The 18,978-nt window shown below is 42.0% G+C and overlaps 1 protein-coding gene across 2 annotated transcripts in view; it reads left to right on the forward strand.

Annotated features, from left to right (window-relative positions):
* The first annotated feature begins 319 nt into the window (after positions 1–319).
* LOC118399645 (protein tyrosine phosphatase type IVA 3) overlaps positions 320–18,978 on the forward strand; it is a 61,532-nt gene continuing 42,873 nt past the window's right edge. The window contains exons 1-2 of one of the 2 annotated variants that reach the window (XM_052472700.1): positions 320–493; positions 5,352–5,448. The gene's annotated coding sequence lies outside the window, so the exon portion shown is untranslated. The remainder of the gene's footprint in view (positions 494–5,351; positions 5,449–18,978) is intronic. The other variant, XM_035795900.2, reaches the window with a different exon arrangement.

The raw sequence follows: 18,978 nt of genomic DNA on the forward strand, positions 1-18,978 counted from the left end.
ATTTTTATTTATTTAATACATTTTAGAATAAGGCTGTAACGTAACAAAATGTGGAAAATATCAAGGGGTCTGAATACTTTCTGAAGAGCAGCTGTTGCTTTGTGAGGTATGTGTACCTGAAAATACATTATCTTAGTGATTGATAGGTGGTATTCAGTAGTCATAAAAGTATGCCTTATTTAATTTGAAGAACTACAAAATAGTGAATTTGTCAGACAGCACGGGCAGCAGCTCTATAGAGATGAGTTGATGACTTGGAATGACATTTTAAAAAGTCATCAAATAAATAAATAACCACATCTCGTCGATGGCACCCCAAAACTAGGGCCGGCCCTACCCATTTGCCCCGACATCACGCTCTCAGAGTCCTGCCTGATGCACGTAGCCGGTGGGAGGAACTTCAGTGCACATGAACCCACTACTCCGTCCGCCTTGGTAACCAATGGACCTACCGGTAGTTTCAGCCCAGATTTGATCGGCAGGAAAACGACTGGTGAGTAGACTACTAATCATAAACCTACAGCAGTACGCTAATAACTTGTTTAGACATTACTGTGAATAAAGAGTCTAATGCAGGTCAAACTGGTGCATTTAGCTCGAAATATAACCGTATGATGACAATTTCCAGCAGCCATGCACTAAAGACATCGCCATGCGATCTGCACAGGGTGTGTCTTCCTGCTGCTTGGCCAAGCAGGGTAGCCTGGCAACAGCTGTAGCCCAGTAAGTTATTGATGGCAAGCAAGTCTGAAATGATACAGAGTAATTAGATGGCTACTTAATTTGAGATTGTATAGCCTACTCGCACGAGCTCCAAATCACGACTTTTCGAATGCGGCTGATGCCGGACAACACCGGCATTCTCGTTCTGTCATCCAGTTGTCGAAGTAACTATAGCAGTAGTGCGATAATGTGACATTGGAAGGGTAGTGGAATGAATGTCTAGCTACTTTGTAACCATGTATAGTCTGTAAGTGTTTGATTAGGCTATATATATGACATTGTTACAATCATTGTCAGTCAAGGCAAAAGCAGGGCAGTTCTTGCAGGTTATTCAGCAACAAGACGAGTAGATCCTACCCAGCGGTGGCCCGCCCATTAAGGGGGGGCGAGGTGTGATTGTTTTTTACCCAACACGTATGATTGCTAATATATATATATATATATATATATAGATAGTTTAAAAAAATGTATATATACAGTGGGGGAGTATTTAGTTAGCCACCAATTGTGCAAGTTCTCCCACTTAAAAAGATGAGAAAAAAAATCCAGAAAATCACATTGTAGGATTTTTTTATGAATTTATTTGCAAATTATGTTGGAAAATAAGTATTTGGTCAATAACAAAAGTTTATTTCAATACTTCATTATATACCCTTTGTTGGCAATGACAGAGGTCAAAGTCTTCACAAGGTTTTCACACACTGTTGCTGGTATTTTGGCCCATTCCTCCATGCAGATCTCCTCTAGAGCAGTGATGTTTTGGGGCTGTTGCTGGGCAACACGGACTTTCAACTCCCTCCAAAGATTTTCTATGGGGTTGAGTTCTGGAGACTGGCTAGGCCAGACCTTGAAATGCTTCTTAAGAAGCCACTCCTTTGTTGCCCGGGCGGTGTGTTTGGGATCATTGTCATGCTGAAAGACCCAGCCACATTTCATCTTCAATGCCCTTGCTGATGGAAGGAGGTTTTCACTCAAAATCTCACGATACATGGCCCCATTTATTCTTTACTTTACACGGATCAGTCGTCCTGGTCCCTTTGCAGAAAAACAGCCCCAAAGCATGATGTTTCCACCCCCATGCTTCACAGTAGGTATGGTGTTCTTTGGATGCAACTCAGCATTCTTTGTCCTCCAAACACGACGAGTTGAGTTTTTACCAACATTTCTATTTTGGTTTCATCTGACCATATGACATTCTCCCAATCTTCTTCTGGATCATCCAAATGCTCTCTAGCAAACTTCAGACGGGCCTGGACATGTACTGGCTAAACAGGGGGACACGTCTGGCACTGCAGGATTTGATCTTGTATGTCTTCCATTTCCTAATAATTGCTCCCACAGTTGATTTCTTCAAACCAAGCTGCTTAGCTATTGCAGATTCAGTCTTCCCAGTCTGGTGCAGGTCTACAATTACGTTTCTGGTGTCCTTTGACAGCTCTTTGGTCTTGGCCATAGTGGAGTTTGGAGTGTGACTGTTTGAGGTTGTGGACAGGTGTCTTTTTTACTGATAACAAGTTCAAACAGGTGCCATTAATACAGGTAATGAGTGGAGGACAGAGGAGCCTCTTAAAGAAGTTGTTACAGGTCAGTGAGAGCCAGAAATCTTTCTTGTTTGTAGGTGACCAAATACTTATTTTCCACCATAATTTGCAAATAAATTCATAAAAAATCCTACAATGTGATTTTCTTGATTTTTTTCTTCTCATTTTGTCTGTCTTAGTTGAAGTGTACTTATGATGAAAATTACCGGCCTCTCTCATCTTTTTAAGTGGGAGAACTTTCACAATTGGTGGCTGACTAAATACTTTTTTGCCCCACTGTATGTGAGCCTTCCTGGGTAAGTCTTTATGAGCTTTGCACACCTGGATTGTACAATATTTGCACATTACCAACTCTCAAGTTGGTTGTTGAATGATGCTAGACAGCCATTTAAGTCTTGCCATAGATTTTCAAGCCAGTTTAAGTCAAAACAGATACTAGGCCACTCAGGAACATTCAATGTTGTCTTGGTAAACAACTCCAGTGTATATTTGGCCTTGTGTTTTAGGTAATTGTCCTGCTGAAAGGTGAATTTGTCTCCCAGTGTCTGTTGGAAATCAGACTGAACCAGATTTTGCTCTAGGATTTTGCCTGTGCTTAGCTCCATTCCATTTCTTTTTATCCTTGCAGATGACACGCATACCCATAACATGATGCAGCCACCACCATACACTCAGTGATGTGTTGTGTTGGATTTGCCCCAAATATAACACTTTGTGTTCAGGACATAACATTAATTTCTTTGCCACATTATTTGCAGTTTTACTTTTGTGCCTTATTGCAAACAGGATGCATGTTTTGGAATATTTACTAGTCTGTACAGGCTTCCTTCTTTTCACTCTGTCATTTAGGTTAGTATTGTGGAGTAACTACAATGTTGTTGATCCTTCCTCAGTTTAATGGCTGTGATAGAAGAAAACTATGTAACTGTTTTAAAGTCTCCATTGGCCTCGAAGTGAAATTCCTGAGCGGTTTCCTTCCTCTCCGTCAATTGAGTTCGGAAGGACGCCTGTATCTTAGTAGTGACTTGGTGTATTGATACACCATCCAAAGTGTAATTAATAACTTCACCATGCTCAAAGGGATATTCAATGTCTGCTTTTTCTACCTTACTTTATCTACCTATAGGTGCCCTTCTTCGTGAGGCATTAGAAAACCTCCCTGGTCTTTGTGGTTAAATATGTGTTTTGAAACTCAATGCTTGACTGCAGGACCTTACAATTATCTGTATGTGTGGGGTGCAGAGATGGGGTAGTCATTTTAAAATCATGTCAAACACTATTATTGCACACAGATGAGTCCAACTTTATTTAGGCTAGCCATATCAAAGGGTTTGAATACTTATTGACTCAAGACATTTCAGCTATTCATTTGTAATGAATTTGTAAAAAATTCTAAAAACACAATTCCACTTTGACATTATGGGGAATTGTGTGTAGGCCACTACCAATAAAATCTGAATTTAATTAAATAATTTTAAATTCAGGCTCACTTTCAAAATATGGAAAAAGTCAAGGGGTGTGAATACTTTCTGAAAGCACTGTATATCTTCTCAAAGAAACTAACGTTAGTTCGATAACTTGGCCTCATATATTTCTGTCTTACTGCTTTGTTGACAACTCCAACCACCTAGCGCCCCAGGTATTCAGCCAATCAGCAACCCAGATAGCAAAACATTTCCTCTCACTTGCTATTTGCCACTTTCCCTATGCCCAAAGCTATAACTTTCTACCGCCAGCGGGCAAATGGATTTGCCATACAAGACGTGATTTGCATATTTGGCATTTAGCCTCCACTCAGAGAACAGCTATAAGCCCTAGGCAAGCCATCTAGCCATGAGTTTATTTTAAAGAAAATAGCAAGGAATTTCCCTAATCTCAAATTTGGCTAACCATAGCCAGCCAGAGGATGCAAGCTGTTTTTGTTGTTTCTATAAATACCTTACATTTGTTGTGATTTTAATTTGATTTATTAGCCAGTCTAAAAACACAATCCAACCACATGTAGACATTATGCATTTACAATCATTGAGGATGACACAAAAAAGTGATACCCCAATTTTTTTACTGTTTAAGTAGAATAATGATGTGTTGATTATGCCCCGAAATAGCCTGCATTTTTGCCATTGGTATAATAAAATCAAACCTTATTTGTCACGTGTAGACCTTACTGTGAAATACTTACTTACAAGCCCTGAACCGACAGTGCAGTTCAAGAAGGGTTAAGAAAATATTTACCAAATAAACTAAAGTAAAAAATAATAAAAAGTAACACAATAAAATAGAAATAACGAGGCTATGTTGACTCAGTACCGAGTCAATGTGCGGGCGTACAGGTTGGTCGAGGTAATTTGTACATGTAGGTAGGGGTGAAGTGACTATGCAGAGTAGCAGCAGTGTATAAAACAAATGGAGGGGGGTCAATGTAAATAGTCCAGTGGCCATTGAATGAATTGTTCAGGACTCTTATAACTTGGGAGTAGAAGCTGTTAAGGAGCCTTTTGGACCTAGAATTGGCGGTCCTGTACCGCTTACCGTGCGGTAGCAGAAAAACAGTCTATGGACTGGAGTCTCTGACAATATTTTGACCTTTCCTCTGACGCAACCTATTTTTTAGGTCCTGGATGGCAGAAAGCTTGGCCCGTAGTGCGTACTGGGCCTGTCAGGATGCTGTTGATGGTGCAGCTGTAGAACTTTTTGAGGATCTGGGGACCCATGCCAAATCTTTTCAGCCTGGGGAAAAGGTGTTGTTGTGCCCTCTTCATGACTGTCTTGGTGTGTCGCCAGCAAACTTAATGATGGTATTGGAGTCTCGTTTGGCCATGCAGTCATGGGTGAACAGGGAGTACAGGAAGGGACTAAGCGCATACCCCTGAGGGTCCCCAGTGTTGAGGATCAGCGTGGCAGATGTGTTGTTGCCTACCCTTACCACCTGGGGTGGCCCATCAGAAGGTCCAGGATCCAGTTGCAGAGGGAGGTGTTTAGTCCCAGGGTCCTTAGCTTAGTGATGAGTGTCGTGCGCACTATGGTGTTGAACACTGGTCTGTAGTCAATGAACAGCATTCTCACCTAGGTGTTTCTTTTGTCCAGGTGGGAAAGGGCTGTGTGGAGTGTGATTTGAGATTGCATCATCTGTGGATCTGTTGGGGCGGTATGCAAATTGGAGTGGGTCTAGGGTATCCGGGAGGTGAGTTTGTGAAACCCTCGTGTATGGAATGATTGTTAATTCTGTTACAGTCAATAATGTGATATTAAATTGTGAGCAACATATAGCTGTACACGTCTCTGAGGTGACAACGCTTCTAAAGATTTCTACTGTAATGATCCAAAATGCATCAGTGCATCAGCTTATGGAAAAGGAGGAGTGCGATTTCTCAATACACATTCTGACGAATCAAGAGCCTGGCTGTGTCCTTGTCAGTGGCCATATTAGCATGGAAATCTTGGTGGGGCAAACTCAAATTTTGTCATCAAAGAAAAATATTTACAATTCCGAGTTAGACGACCATTCAAAACTTATTTTCCCAGTCTGACTTCCAAGTTGCAATGCTTGCAGTTAGCCACTGTCACCTGCTAGTTAAGATTGTTAAAGTAAGATGTTGACATGATCAGTCCAATCAAAGCTAATGTACATATAATGTGATTTGATGTCATTTCTGTGGCCAATGACCTTGAACCTTCTTGGAAGGGCACTTGTAATATAACTCTATGGTAGGACCCAAATGGCTGACATTTTGGGTGTCTACCATTACAAAAGGACTGAAGCTTGGCGAATGTGCAAGGTCCCCCTAAGTGACACAATACTGAGACAATCACGGTGCAATACTCCCATTTTTTTCTGGCAAGCCCCACCACAGAATGCACTGAGCTAGGCTGAAACACCTGCATTTTGGAGCTGCTTTACTCAAGAAAACAAAAAAGAGACCATGGTTGTATGCAGCTTTATTAACTCAATTATAAAGATACATTTTTACATCATTTGCAAACTGATATGTGACACGTATTAATGCCAAAATAACATGTAAGCCCACCCCCAAAATATGATTATTATTTATTTAAATGTGGGTCTCTAACAGGCTCTGCCCCACCTGCCCTGAATGACGGGTTGCCACTGGTCCTTGTGCTCTTAGATAGTTAACACTTGGAGACTGGAGAGAGTAAGAAAATTCTATTTGGATATGGAAATTTGATCTCTACAAATATAGACAAATGCATATTTTGACATTCCAGTGAGAATAACTTGACTACTATAACATATTCTACACTTCCACCACGAGAGGGACCTCATGAGTCTCACAAGGAACTATACCAAGTGCTTTTGTCCTATCTGTAGAGCCAATGAGAATTCAGCTGCTTCTCGCCTTCTGCACCGCCACCCTATCCACCCCGCAGCCCCACATCGCTCTCCTCTGAAAGGGTCCCTAAATAAATACTTCCACATGACCCCCTGTCCCAATGCCAGAGGAAGGAGCGATGGTTTTCTCCACTTGATGTGGAGATTCCTCCAGCCGTCTGCTGGCGGTTGTGTTCGAGGTCTTGGCTTGACCAGGTGCCTGCTGCTGCAGTTGTAGTTTAAGCCTAGGGTCATATTCAGTTGGCACAAAACAGTATAGAATAGTGAGACACAATATGGAATAGTGAGACACAGTATAGAATAGTTAGACACCTTTCCAAAACACTGGTTTTCATTTTCCCTTATGCCCTAATGAACACAGCCCTGTATTTTAGCCTGGTTGTGGAGTTGCTGCTCTACATTCAGCTCCTTGAGGAAATATAGGGACTCCCAGTCCACACAAAACCAGGAGGCCGCATATAGAAGCCAAAGATGAAGATAGGCTCTCCTTCTGAATATCAACCTGTCAAATGAATCCACTGTTATTACAGCAGTCCTGGGTTTAATGGATTTTGGATTTAAAAATAAAACAGCCCTAGAGTGTTTTGTTAGTTTGTGTTTTTCTATAGTGAAGGGCATTCTATCGTATAGGACAGAGCCTTCCATTTAAATAAAAGGCTTGTGTGTAGGACAGACCACAATCTTTTGCAACCACATTTTTTTATGTGCCATGCGGTCGCTCACATACTTTTATGGTCACACAAGTTGCCACCTGTGGAAAATGAGAATCATAACAACTATTTACATGGCCCCAGTTGCGTTTGCATCCAAATAATTTTCCTGTGTCAATTCAACATGAATGGATGCACACATATGGGATGATGTTTGACGTAAGCAGTGAGCAAAATTAACCACAACATTTCAAATAGACGGGAAGTGGGATTTCCAAGAGAAAGCGAAGACTCATGGGAACTTTGGGGCAGAGATTTTCATGCTCCAGAGTTTATAATATTATCAGCATCCCCAGACCAAGAGAATGGGGGGTTTGTTGAGTTGAAGATTGTGTGGTGGTTGCTTCACTGTTGGTCATCAAAGATGAAATTGTATCAAATTAATCATTTCCGATTTACCGCCCATAATATCAGACTTTTTACATTGAAATTATACAACAGCTCATACTTCTCTCTGGAAATGCTGCTTACATGATCTCGATATGAATATGAATCATTATACGAATCATTCAAGGGTGTTCATTTCAAGGAGGCAGGCTACTGAATTAAAACAAAGGCGTTATTCTTCTTTTCTGTGCAGCTGTTGTCTTTTATCTAAAAGTGAGCCTCGCTGCTGCTGTGGAGATCAAGGTGAAGTGATACAGGCAGGACTCCCTTTCACACCAGTACTTTTGTTGTCCTGCCTCTAATTCATTATTATTTTATCCAAGAATAACTAATGATACTGTTATGAACCAGTTTGCCCTCACTGCTTTGCTTTGTGACCAGAGTCTTCCACGGTAGCCTGGGCCCATCATCTGCTTGTGCTGCCTTGCCAACTCCTCCTATAGTCATTGTCACGCCAAACATCTGGAACCAGCTTATGCCACAGTGGACCCTGAAGGGGAGTCCGTTGTGCCCCTCTGTGCCCACAATGTCAGAAGTGGTGCCAGTGGTGCTGGCATTGGGTCAATACCCTTCTCTTTAGGAAAGACGTGGCATAGCAAAATCAGATGTTGAATCTGTTTAGAAAGTCCCCCCTCTTTCTTCCTTGTGGACTCGATCCCTATCGGCCTCCACAGAAAGAGAAGTAAGTAAACATTTTTCCTCCACTGGCTTTGAACCGTCGGCCAGATCTGATTAGCATCCGAAAGCACTTGACCCCGGGAACGTTTGAGGTCACGTGATACGGGGTTGATAAGAGGTGATTAGCCACACGCAGAGTTGAGTGGAGAAGGAAGCCATTGGACTGGAGGACTAGTGATGGGGGTGGAAAGTCCATACAGTTACATATTGCAATATTATTTTGGATGTTATTATATTGATACTTTGACTCCAAGTATCGATCTGTAAATGTTTTATTGTTGTTTATTATATTTATTTATTTTGCTAGGTAGCGTTAGCTAGCGCTAGTCGGCTGTACCTGCACCAAAACTCAGGTATTTTTCATCCTATAACATCTTTTTAAATAGTGAACTAAGCATGTTGTTTTAGCACTTGTACTTCTATGACTGATCCCCCCCCAAAAAAAATCTCATGTTCTCTCTGTAGCAGACATATAGCAATAAGTTTGAAACATCAAATCTCAATAAAATCGCAGTATCTAATCGTAATACATATAGAATCGGGAGAATCACAATACATATCATATTGGCACCTAAGTATCATGATAATATATTATTGTGAGGTCCCTGGCAATTCCCAGCCCTATGGAGGACTTGAGGCAAAACTTTGCACCTTTTTGTGTTGTTAACTCCCTAGGGCAGCAGGTAGCCTAGTGGTTAAGAGCGTTGGTCCAGCAATCAAAGGGTTACTGTTCCAAATCTCAGAGCTGACTAGATGGAAAATCTGTCAATGTGCCAATGAGCAAGGCACTTAACCCTAGTTGCTCTAGATAAGATCATCTGCTAAAATGCAAAACAATTTTGTATTGGAGGTGAGCCCTGGGGTAGTACAAAACGTATGCGACCCTAGAGTCGATCTTCCAACCTGGTTTTAATGTAGCCTATGTTACTGTTAGCCCTACAGGGACTCTTGACCAGGTTGGACAACACTCTTATGTCCCATGATTTCTCTGAGTTTCATCATGAGGTCTCTCTCTCTATGGTTTCCCGGGAAATGTGTCCCTTGGGACTTGTTGCCGTCCAACCAAGAACGATTTCGGTCAGACCTCCGTTCCCTGAAACTGTAATTGACTTGCCCCTCCACCAAGCAGGAAAGAGTTGATGATAACAAATAAACAGGTTGAGAGATCAAATCCAAACATGACCTTTGACACTAAGTTTAAGTGTTAGGTGAATTTCCAAAAGGGGAGGGTACTCAGATTTAGGTTATCATAAAGGAAAAGCTTTCAAAAAGGTGAATTTTCAAATGTGTCAAAAGAACACATCATCAAGTAGTCCAACTTCTTCAGATATCTTTCAGAGCATTGGTGTCCAAGTAACGTTTGTTGTCCCCAGCGTAGTTAATGGTACCCTCCGTGTTGTCCCCAGCGGAGTTAATGGTACCCTCCGTGTTGTCCCCAGCGGAGTTAATGGTACCCTCCGTGTTGTCCCCAGCGGAGTTAATGGTACCCTCCGTGTTGTCCCCAGCGGAGTTAATGGTATCCTCCATGTTGTCCCCAGCGTAGTTAATGGTACCCTCCGTGCATAACAAGGCCTAACAGGACACTAGGGAGGACGTCCTCTGTGGCTGCTTGGTGCTGGTGTGTGTATACGGCAGGCTGTTAGGGTGGTGATGATGAAGCAATGTCTTATCTAGGCTCTTATTAGGTGGCCTGATTTATAAAACTACATTCTGCGTGTGATCATTTAGTAAAATATTAGTTTATGTAATGTCTACACCCATTCAAATAGTTGTATTGGTCACAAATAAACATGTTTAATTTATAAATTACATATTCAATGCTAAATCTATGTAAATAACATATTTTCATGTCATGTTCAAGATGTATTTCGTTGTACAAAGTCCCTGGTGCATCTTGCTCCTTACCATCAACGGCTGAGGATGAGTGGCTGGTATCACTATTGAACCACCTTGGGTTGGCTGCATGTTTATTGGACTCAGTCTACAGTGACAAGAAAAAGTATGTGAACCCTTTGGAAATACCTGGATTTATACATGTTCATGTCTTTATTGAAAACACCATGTAAACATTCACAGTGCAGGGTGGGAAATGTATGTGGACCCTTGGATTTAATAACTGGTTGACCCTCTTTTGGCAGCAATAACCTCAACCAAACGTTTCTGTCGTTGCGGATCAGATCTGCACAAGGGTCAGCAGGAATTTTGGACCATTCCTCTTTACAAAACTGTTTCAATTCAGAAATATTCTTGGGATGTCTGGTGTGAACTGCTCTCTTGAGGTCTAGCCGCAGCATCTCAATCAGGTTGAGGTCAGGACTCTGACTGGGCCACTCCAGAAGGCGTATTTTCTTCTGTTGAAGCCATTCTGTTGTTGATTTACTTCTGTGTTTTGAGTTGTTGTCCTGTTGCATCACCCAACTTCTGTTGGCCTTCCGTAGACTTGTCAACAGAGATGTTAGCATGTTCCAGAGATTTCTGTACGTTTTTAGCTGTCTCTATGATTCGTCTTAACCTCATTGAGCATTATGTGCCATCTTTGTAGGACGGAAACTTCTAGGGAGAGTAGACTGATGAACATCAAGGCTTTTAGAGATACTTGTGTAACCCTTTACAGCTTTATGCAAGTCAACAATTCTTAATCTTAGGTCTTCTGAGATTTATTTTGTTCGAGGCAATGCTTCTTATGAATAGCAACCTCAAATTTTGAGTTTTTTTTATAGGGCAAGGCAGCTCTAACCAACATCTCCAATCTCGTCTCATTGATTGGACTCCAGGTTAGCGGACTCCTGACTCCAATGAGCTTTTGGAGAAGTCATTAGCCAAGGGGTTCACATACTTTTCACATCTTACACTGTGAATGTTTAAATTATGTATTCAATATAGACAATAAAATTAAAATTGGTGTGTTATTAGTTTAAGCACACTGTGTTTGTCTATTGTTGTGACTTAGATGATGATCAGCTCAAATTTGGTGGCCAATTTATGCATAAATCCAGGTCATTCCAAAGAGTTCACATACTTTCTATTTTTCAATTATCTCTCCTACCTCCCAAAGTGTGCACTATTTCACTTCCATTCGCATATTTGAAAAGAAAAGACTGGTAGAAACAATATGGTAGGAACTACCCCTAGACTATCCCGTGCCTCCACCAAGACAATGCTTTAGATTTGTGGAAATAAGTCAGTGCAACACTTCAGGCGGAAGAAGATATTATTGGGAGATAATTTAATGCTCGGAGGAAAGGATGTGGAAGTTGAAAAGTCTGGCTGTAGATTACAAGCAGTTACCATAGTGGAACGTTCCATGGTGAGCTCAGCCTTTCCTTCTGTCTTCTCTCCAGAATTCAGTCAGTTTGGCCAGATGCCTGTCGTCCCTTGTATCAGATTCAGACCTGGGTTCAAATCTTAATTCTATGTTAAATCTTTTTAAATACTTGAAATACATTAAACCTCTCTCTAAACGCCTCCTTTGTACCAGAATTGTATCAATATCCAAATGGGTTTTCTAGTATTGTACTAAGAGAGGCCCATCGTATGTTTAAGAATGGGCTCTTTGCCTTTTTGAAGATTAAAACCATACATTTACAGGGGATTGACAATAGATCACTGTTTACAGTGTCCTCCGTTTTACAGAATTGGCTACAATTTAAATTTCATCTTCCAGAAAAGGCAGATCTAATATTATAGCAAATAATATGTACTGACAGAGAAAAAATACATATTGGAAAAAATACATATTGGAAAAAATGTACAAGAAGGGTAAAATAGTTATGAAGGACATATTATAAACAAAGATGGTAAAATGATGTCACACAAGCAACTAACAACAGTGTATGGAGATGTATGCTCAATACAAAATGATAACCAACTCATCACGGCTCTGCCACAGAATTAAAGAAGACATTAAATAAGTAGTCTGTCTGCCACCCATACAAAATCATAAAAGGCTTAAAATGATTAGTATAAATCAAAGTATTTCTCAATTTCACTTAAAGTCAAAAGGTTTGTCAGCGAAGCTATATATCATTTAAGTCAGTATGGAACAGGTCTTTAATGTCCCTATACTTTGGCATCGGGTCTATAAACTGACATATAAAACAACAATTGACACATCAATCCGTTTGTTTCAATTTATGCTATTATATAAAATACTTGCAACAAAAATAATGTTCTATATATAGGTCATTGAAAAGTCAGCCTTGTGCAGACTCTGCCACGAGGAAACAAAATTAATAAATCATATTTTCTGGTACTGTCCATCGGTGTCTCACTTTTAGAGTCTGGTCCAGGAATTGTTGTTATGCCAATCTATCAGGGTTCAGATGAACCTGCAAACTGTATTGTAAGGGGATATGAAAAACCAAACCAGTCAATGGGAAATATCATTGGATAAACTCTACTCTTGGATAAAGTATTTATTTTTAGGGCAATATCAGTTAAAATGTTACAAATAAGGAGGTTCAGGATCCTCGTAAGACATCATAGAAGAATGTATTGCAAAAGGAAATAGCAAAATGGCATTATACTAGGAAAGATGGGTTCATCTGTGTACATCAGACAGTTGGAGTTCAGATCAGAATGAATGGTGGATTGGCCACTGTGGGTGAATATCCAGCACTTGCACAAAGAGGAAATATTTGTGTAATTATGTAACTACAGGTACCATACATGTGAGCGAAAATAGCTGAAAGTAGCAGTAGAAGTATTGTTGTCTGTTAGTTTATTCCAATCAGAGGAGGGGTGGTAGGGTTTGAAACACACACTCTGGCTCGTGCCAGACAGCCCTATGTTTTAGCCCAGTGTTTTTAACCATCACCAAAGTTCTGTTACAGTTAGATGTCAGATTTTTGGGGTTAAAAGTTCTGCAGTGAAACGTGGGGGTTTGTGTGGCACAGAGGATGTGTTGCGCTAGAGTGAGATCTCAGACTGGAGATTTAAACAGCTCTGGTAGGATTCCCCGAGGAGTTGGCCTCTCCCCTTCTCCCTCGCCCTCCAAGCATTGTAGGTCACTAATTAAACTCTCAGAATTTGGGGCACAATGAAGTAGACTGCACACACATGTATAGACACATACATACACTCAAGATAATTTCCAGTGAAATTGTGAATGAATACATTCCTAAACTCACTTTGAGGAATGAGACTTGGCCTTAATCCTTAAAGCCAATTTTGAGGAAGCCGAATAAATGCAGATTTGAGGTGACCCTCCCCTCCAACAAGGCAGTACTGGGGTGAAGCTGTGGGGAGAGAGACTGGAGAGTATGTCTATGTTTCTCTGAAGTTCAAACAGACATGGGGCTGAGGAGGGGGGTATTTTCCCCACTGCCTGGTCCTGGTCTTTTCCCCTCTCTCATGATGTGTATCCCAAATGGCAGTCATGGTGTTTTCTCTGCAGATTGGGGCTCCAGTGGCTCCAGCTGTGACTCTCTGAGACAGGAAGCTCTGTGACATTAGCCTAGCTTTGTGTGTGTCATTTGAAATCTTCCAGCTGCAGATGCAGGGAATGGGAATATCCCCTTGAAAACACAGCAGGAATGTGAGCCGCTTCCTTCGGTTTCTGAAGCAAAGCTATAGTGTAGCCCAAAGCCGGTGCAAGTGGGAAGTATTGGTGAGGTTGAGTTATCCTCATGTCCACTGAGAGGAATAGGACTATTTTAGTTCCCAGTAATGCTGTTTGGTAATTGTAAACATTCAAAGTATGTCCAGTCCTTTAGTAATGTAAATATTTATGGTTATTCATACCAAATTAAAGCATTTTAACTTCTATTCGTGTTAATTTTCAAATAAACATGAATTCCCATCTGATGGCCTTTCTGTGATGGTGCGTGACAAGGCTACCCCTCTGTGATGTGCGTAACAAGGCTACCCCTCTGTGATGTGCGTAACAAGGCTACCCCTCTGTGATGTGCGTAACAAGGCTACCCCTCTGTGATGTGCGTGACAAGGCTACCCTTCTGTGATGTGCGTGACAAGGCTACCCCTCTGTGATGTGCGTGACAAGGCTGCCCCTCTGTGATGGTGCGTGACAAGGCTACCCCTCTGTGACGGTGCGTGACAAGGCTACCCCTCTGTGACGGTGCGTGACAAGGCTACCCCTCTGTGACGGTGCGTGACAAGGCTATCCCTCTGTGATGGTGCGTGACAAGGCTATCCCTCTGTGATGGTGCGTGACAAGGCTATCCCTCTGTGATGGTTGCATGAAAAGGCTACCCCTCTGATGGTGCGTGACAAGGCTATCCCGCTGTGATGGTGCGTGACAAGGCTATCCCTCTGTGATGGTGCGTGACAAGGCTATCCCTCTGTGATGGTGCGTGACAAGGCTATCCCTCTGTGATGGTGCGTGACAAGGCTATCCCTCTGTGATGGTGCGTGACAAGGCTATCCCTCTGTGATGGTGCGTGACAAGGCTATCCCTCTGTGATGGTGCGTGACAAGGCTATCCCTCTGTGATGGTGCGTGACAAGGCTATCCCTCTGTGATGGTGCGTGACAAGGCTATCCCTCTGTGATGGTGCGTGACAAGGCTATCCCTCTGTGATGGTGCGTGACAAGGCTATCCCTCTGTGATGGTGCGTGACAAGGCTATCCCTCTGTGATGGCGTGACAAGGCTATCCCTCTGTGATGGTGCGTGACAAGGCTATCCCTCTGTGATGGTGCGTGACAAGGCTATCCCTCTGTGATGGTGCGTGACAAGGCTATCCCTCTGTGATGGTGCGTGACAAGGCTATCCCTCTGTGATGGTGCGTGACAAGGCTATCCCGCTGTGATGGTGTGACAAGGCTATCCCTCTGTGACAAGGCGTGACAAGGCTATCCCGCTGTGATGGTGCGTGACAAGGCTATCCCTCTGTGATGGTGCGTGACAAGGCTATCCCTCTGTGATGGTGCGTGACAAGGCTATCCCGCTGTGATGGTGCGTGACAAGGCTATCCCTCTGTGATGGTGCGTGACAAGGCTATCCCTCTGTGATGGTGCGTGACAAGGCTATCCCTCTGTGATGGTTGCGTGAAAAGGCTATCCCGCTGTGATGGTGCGTGACAAGGCTATCCCTCTGTGATGGTGCGTGACAAGGCTAGCCCTCTGTGATGGTGCGTGACAAGGCTATCCCTCTGTGATGGTGCGTGACAAGGCTATCCCTCTGTGATGGTGCGTGACAAGGCTATCCCGCTGTGATGGTGCGTGACAAGGCTATCCCTCTGTGATGGTGCGTGACAAGGCTATCCCTCTGTGATGGTGCGTGACAAGGCTATCCCTCTGTGATGGTTGCGTGAAAAGGCTATCCCGCTGTGATGGTGCTTGACAAGGCTAGCCCTCTGTGATGGTGCGTGACAAGGCTAGCCCTCTGTGATGGTGCGTGACAAGGCTAGCCCTCTGTGATGGTGCGTGACAAGGCTAGCCCTCTGTGATGGTGCGTGACAAGGCTACCCCTCTGTGATGGTCCGTGACAAGGCTACCCCTCTGTGATGGTGCGTGACAAGGCTATCCCTTGGTACAATTCCAGGGAAGCCTGAGGGAGAGAATACTATACAAGGAAATTCTCATAGCTGCTAATGAGAACCTTGATGACCTTGTACCTAGCCGGTGGGGATTCCGGTGGGGTGCCCCCACCCAGGCAGTGGCAGTGCTGGCAACACTAGCTGCAGCAACCCATGGGGAGGGGGTCACACTTGGACATTCAGAGAGGGGGTATATTATTGTGAGCCTAGTGGCACAGAATCAAAGTTGGACTGCATGGAGATGCTTGGGAATATGGTCAATACGGGTGACTGTATTGTGGGGGTTTCAGGGGAAACTGTGTACATTTGACCTCTATCATCTAGGATGTGACAATGGTAAATAAAATCTCTTAATTTTTGCCAAATTTGTTGTGCGGTCTTGCAGGCCTTCTCGTGCAACTGCGAGTACATTTGTAATTCAAGACCTGTCTTGAGTTGGGCTCTGGGGTGGTGCAATTGTTGAGTAAGTGAGCTTATGGTTGTCTAGGGGTATGGCTTGAGTGTTTGTGGGTGTATGTGTGTATCCCACAACTGTTGCGAAGAAGTAAAAGATGTTAGGGACAATAGAGGTTGATCCACAGCTATATACAGTGCCTTGCGAAAGTATTCGGCCCCCTTGAACTTTGCGACCTTTTGCCACATTTCAGGCTTCAAACATAAAGATATAAAACTGTATTTTTTTTGTGAAGAATCAACAACAAGTGGGACACAATCATGAAGTGGAACGACATTTATTGGATATTTAACTTTTTTAACATACAAAAACTGAAAAATTGGGCGTGCAAAATTATTCAGCCCCCTTAAGTTAATACTTTGTAGCGCCACCTTTTGCTGCGATTACAGCTGTAAGTCGCTTGGGGTATTTATCTATCAGTTTTGCACATCGAGAGACTGAATTTAGGGCCTATTTATATAACGAATATGAATTCGGTGGGCAGAAATGATTAAATATTAAAGCATTAGCATTAGCATTATTAAAGCATCCTATATTCAGGAAGGGCCTTTTCTCCTTTATTCAGATTACACCTGCTCACTTTCGGTTGTTTGAAAAGGAAATCATCTCCAAAATATCTTTATTTTTTAAACAAGCATTAGAAAGAAGTTGGTTGCAATTTCAGTTTAATCCACCTGAAAGGACCGAACAAATAGTACAACAAATATTGTGGTTAAATTCAAATATACTAATTGATAAAAAAAAAATGTATTTATCGAAGAAATGATTAAAAAAGGTATACATTTAGTGAATGATATCATAAATAGGACTGGTGGAGTTGTCACACATGCAGCTAACACAGACATATGGAAATGTCTGCTCTACCCAAAATTACAACCAACTAATTGCAGCATAAACACAGAAATGGAAGAGGCAAGTAGAAGGGAAAAAGTAAGGAACTTGTATGTCGGCCCTGTTTTAAAGAACATAAATATTTAACGAAAAGTGTGATAAATAAAAACATTTACCAATTTAATTTAAGGCCCAAAAGATTGACAGCTGTGCCATATAAATTGCAAAATAGTTGTGAAGAGATTTTCGATGTACCCATTCCATGGCACATGGTTTATGAATTGATACGCAAAACAACGTTGGATTCAAAACTTCACATTTTTCAATATAAATTACTATACAAAATTCTTGCAACTAATATAATGTTATATATATGGGGGATACAATCTTCCCAGCTCTGCAGATTTTGCTGTGAGGAGGCAGAGTCATTAGATCATTTATTTTGGTATTGTCCATATGTAGCTCATTTTTGGTCACAGGTCCAGGAATGGCTGAAGAATTGAAACATTTGCCTAGAACTAACACTACAGATAGCAATACTGGGTGATTTGAAAAGCCATAGTCAATCAATCAATAATATAATAATTATTTTAGCAAAAATGTTTATTTTTAATGTACAATCCATAGAAGCTATGAGAATAGGAAGGTTCAATTATTTTGTGAAGCATCACAGCACAGTTGAAAAATATATGGCAAGTAGAAATCTGAAATGGATGATGTTGAGAGACAGATGGGAGGGGTTGAGTGGAGCTGAAGAGTGGGACTAATAACAAGAAACAATGTAGGACATAAGGGATCTGTAGAATGTATATAGGTTGGGAGCTTTTGTGAAATAGCATAGTTACAAATAGAAATCAAACTGGATGGACATCAGAAATAGAGGAAGGACTAAGAACAAACAAGAGAGAACTATTGTAAAGTAGACTGTCTGTAGAATGTGTATAAGATGTATGGATTGAAGGTAGAAGTGTTTATTAGTTTACTCCAATTGGGGGTTCGGCGGAAGGGTTTGTGGGGAATAATAATAAAGGTATATTCTTTAAAAAAATATGTATGTCTATATAGGTATGTGTATGAATGTATATATGTGTATATATATGCATGCGTGTATGGATATATATATTTACCCCAAAAATATGGGGGATTGGAAATGATGCAGACAATTACATTGGAAGCAACATTCTTTCTGCAATATTAAGCTGATCCTCCCTCCAGAAAAAATAAAAAAGAAAAGAAAGCCTGAGCAGCTCTGTGTAGGGAGACTTAGGCCTAGTAGTCCTGTTGTGAGTTCAGCTCCTCCTATCGACCAGTACTTTCTGTAGCTCTCTGGGGATGCTGGCCATGCTGACTCGGGACGCACTGATGACCCCTTACTGACAGCACGAGGGGGGCGAGGGAAGGGTCTGAAAGGGGACTGAGCGGGGACTCAGGGGGGTCTCTCTGCGGTGTGTCTATGAGTGTTGCTGATGTTTCCCCTAGGACAGACAGAGGGGCTTCCTGTGGTGTGGTTATCCTTCCCTAGACCTCCCTAACCCCTCCACCCACCAAAACCACGATGGGACAATCATGACCTACTTATTACTGTGGGAATTCCGAATCCGAGAGCAACAAGGAAAAACATTCATTAAATAGAAAAAAAGGTTTTGATTTTATAATACAGATTGATAAAAATCTCTCATTGTCAAATCCCCGGCCCTTTCCTTCTAGCCTACATAACTCCTCTCCATCTCTCTTTCACTTTCTTTCCTCTCCCATCACTCTCTCTCTCGACCCCCTCTTTCTCCCTCTTCCTGTATTTCTATTCTCCT

The sequence above is a fragment of the Oncorhynchus keta genome, chromosome 20 (assembly GCF_023373465.1).
Source record: "Oncorhynchus keta strain PuntledgeMale-10-30-2019 chromosome 20, Oket_V2, whole genome shotgun sequence".
NCBI lineage: Eukaryota > Metazoa > Chordata > Actinopteri > Salmoniformes > Salmonidae > Oncorhynchus > Oncorhynchus keta.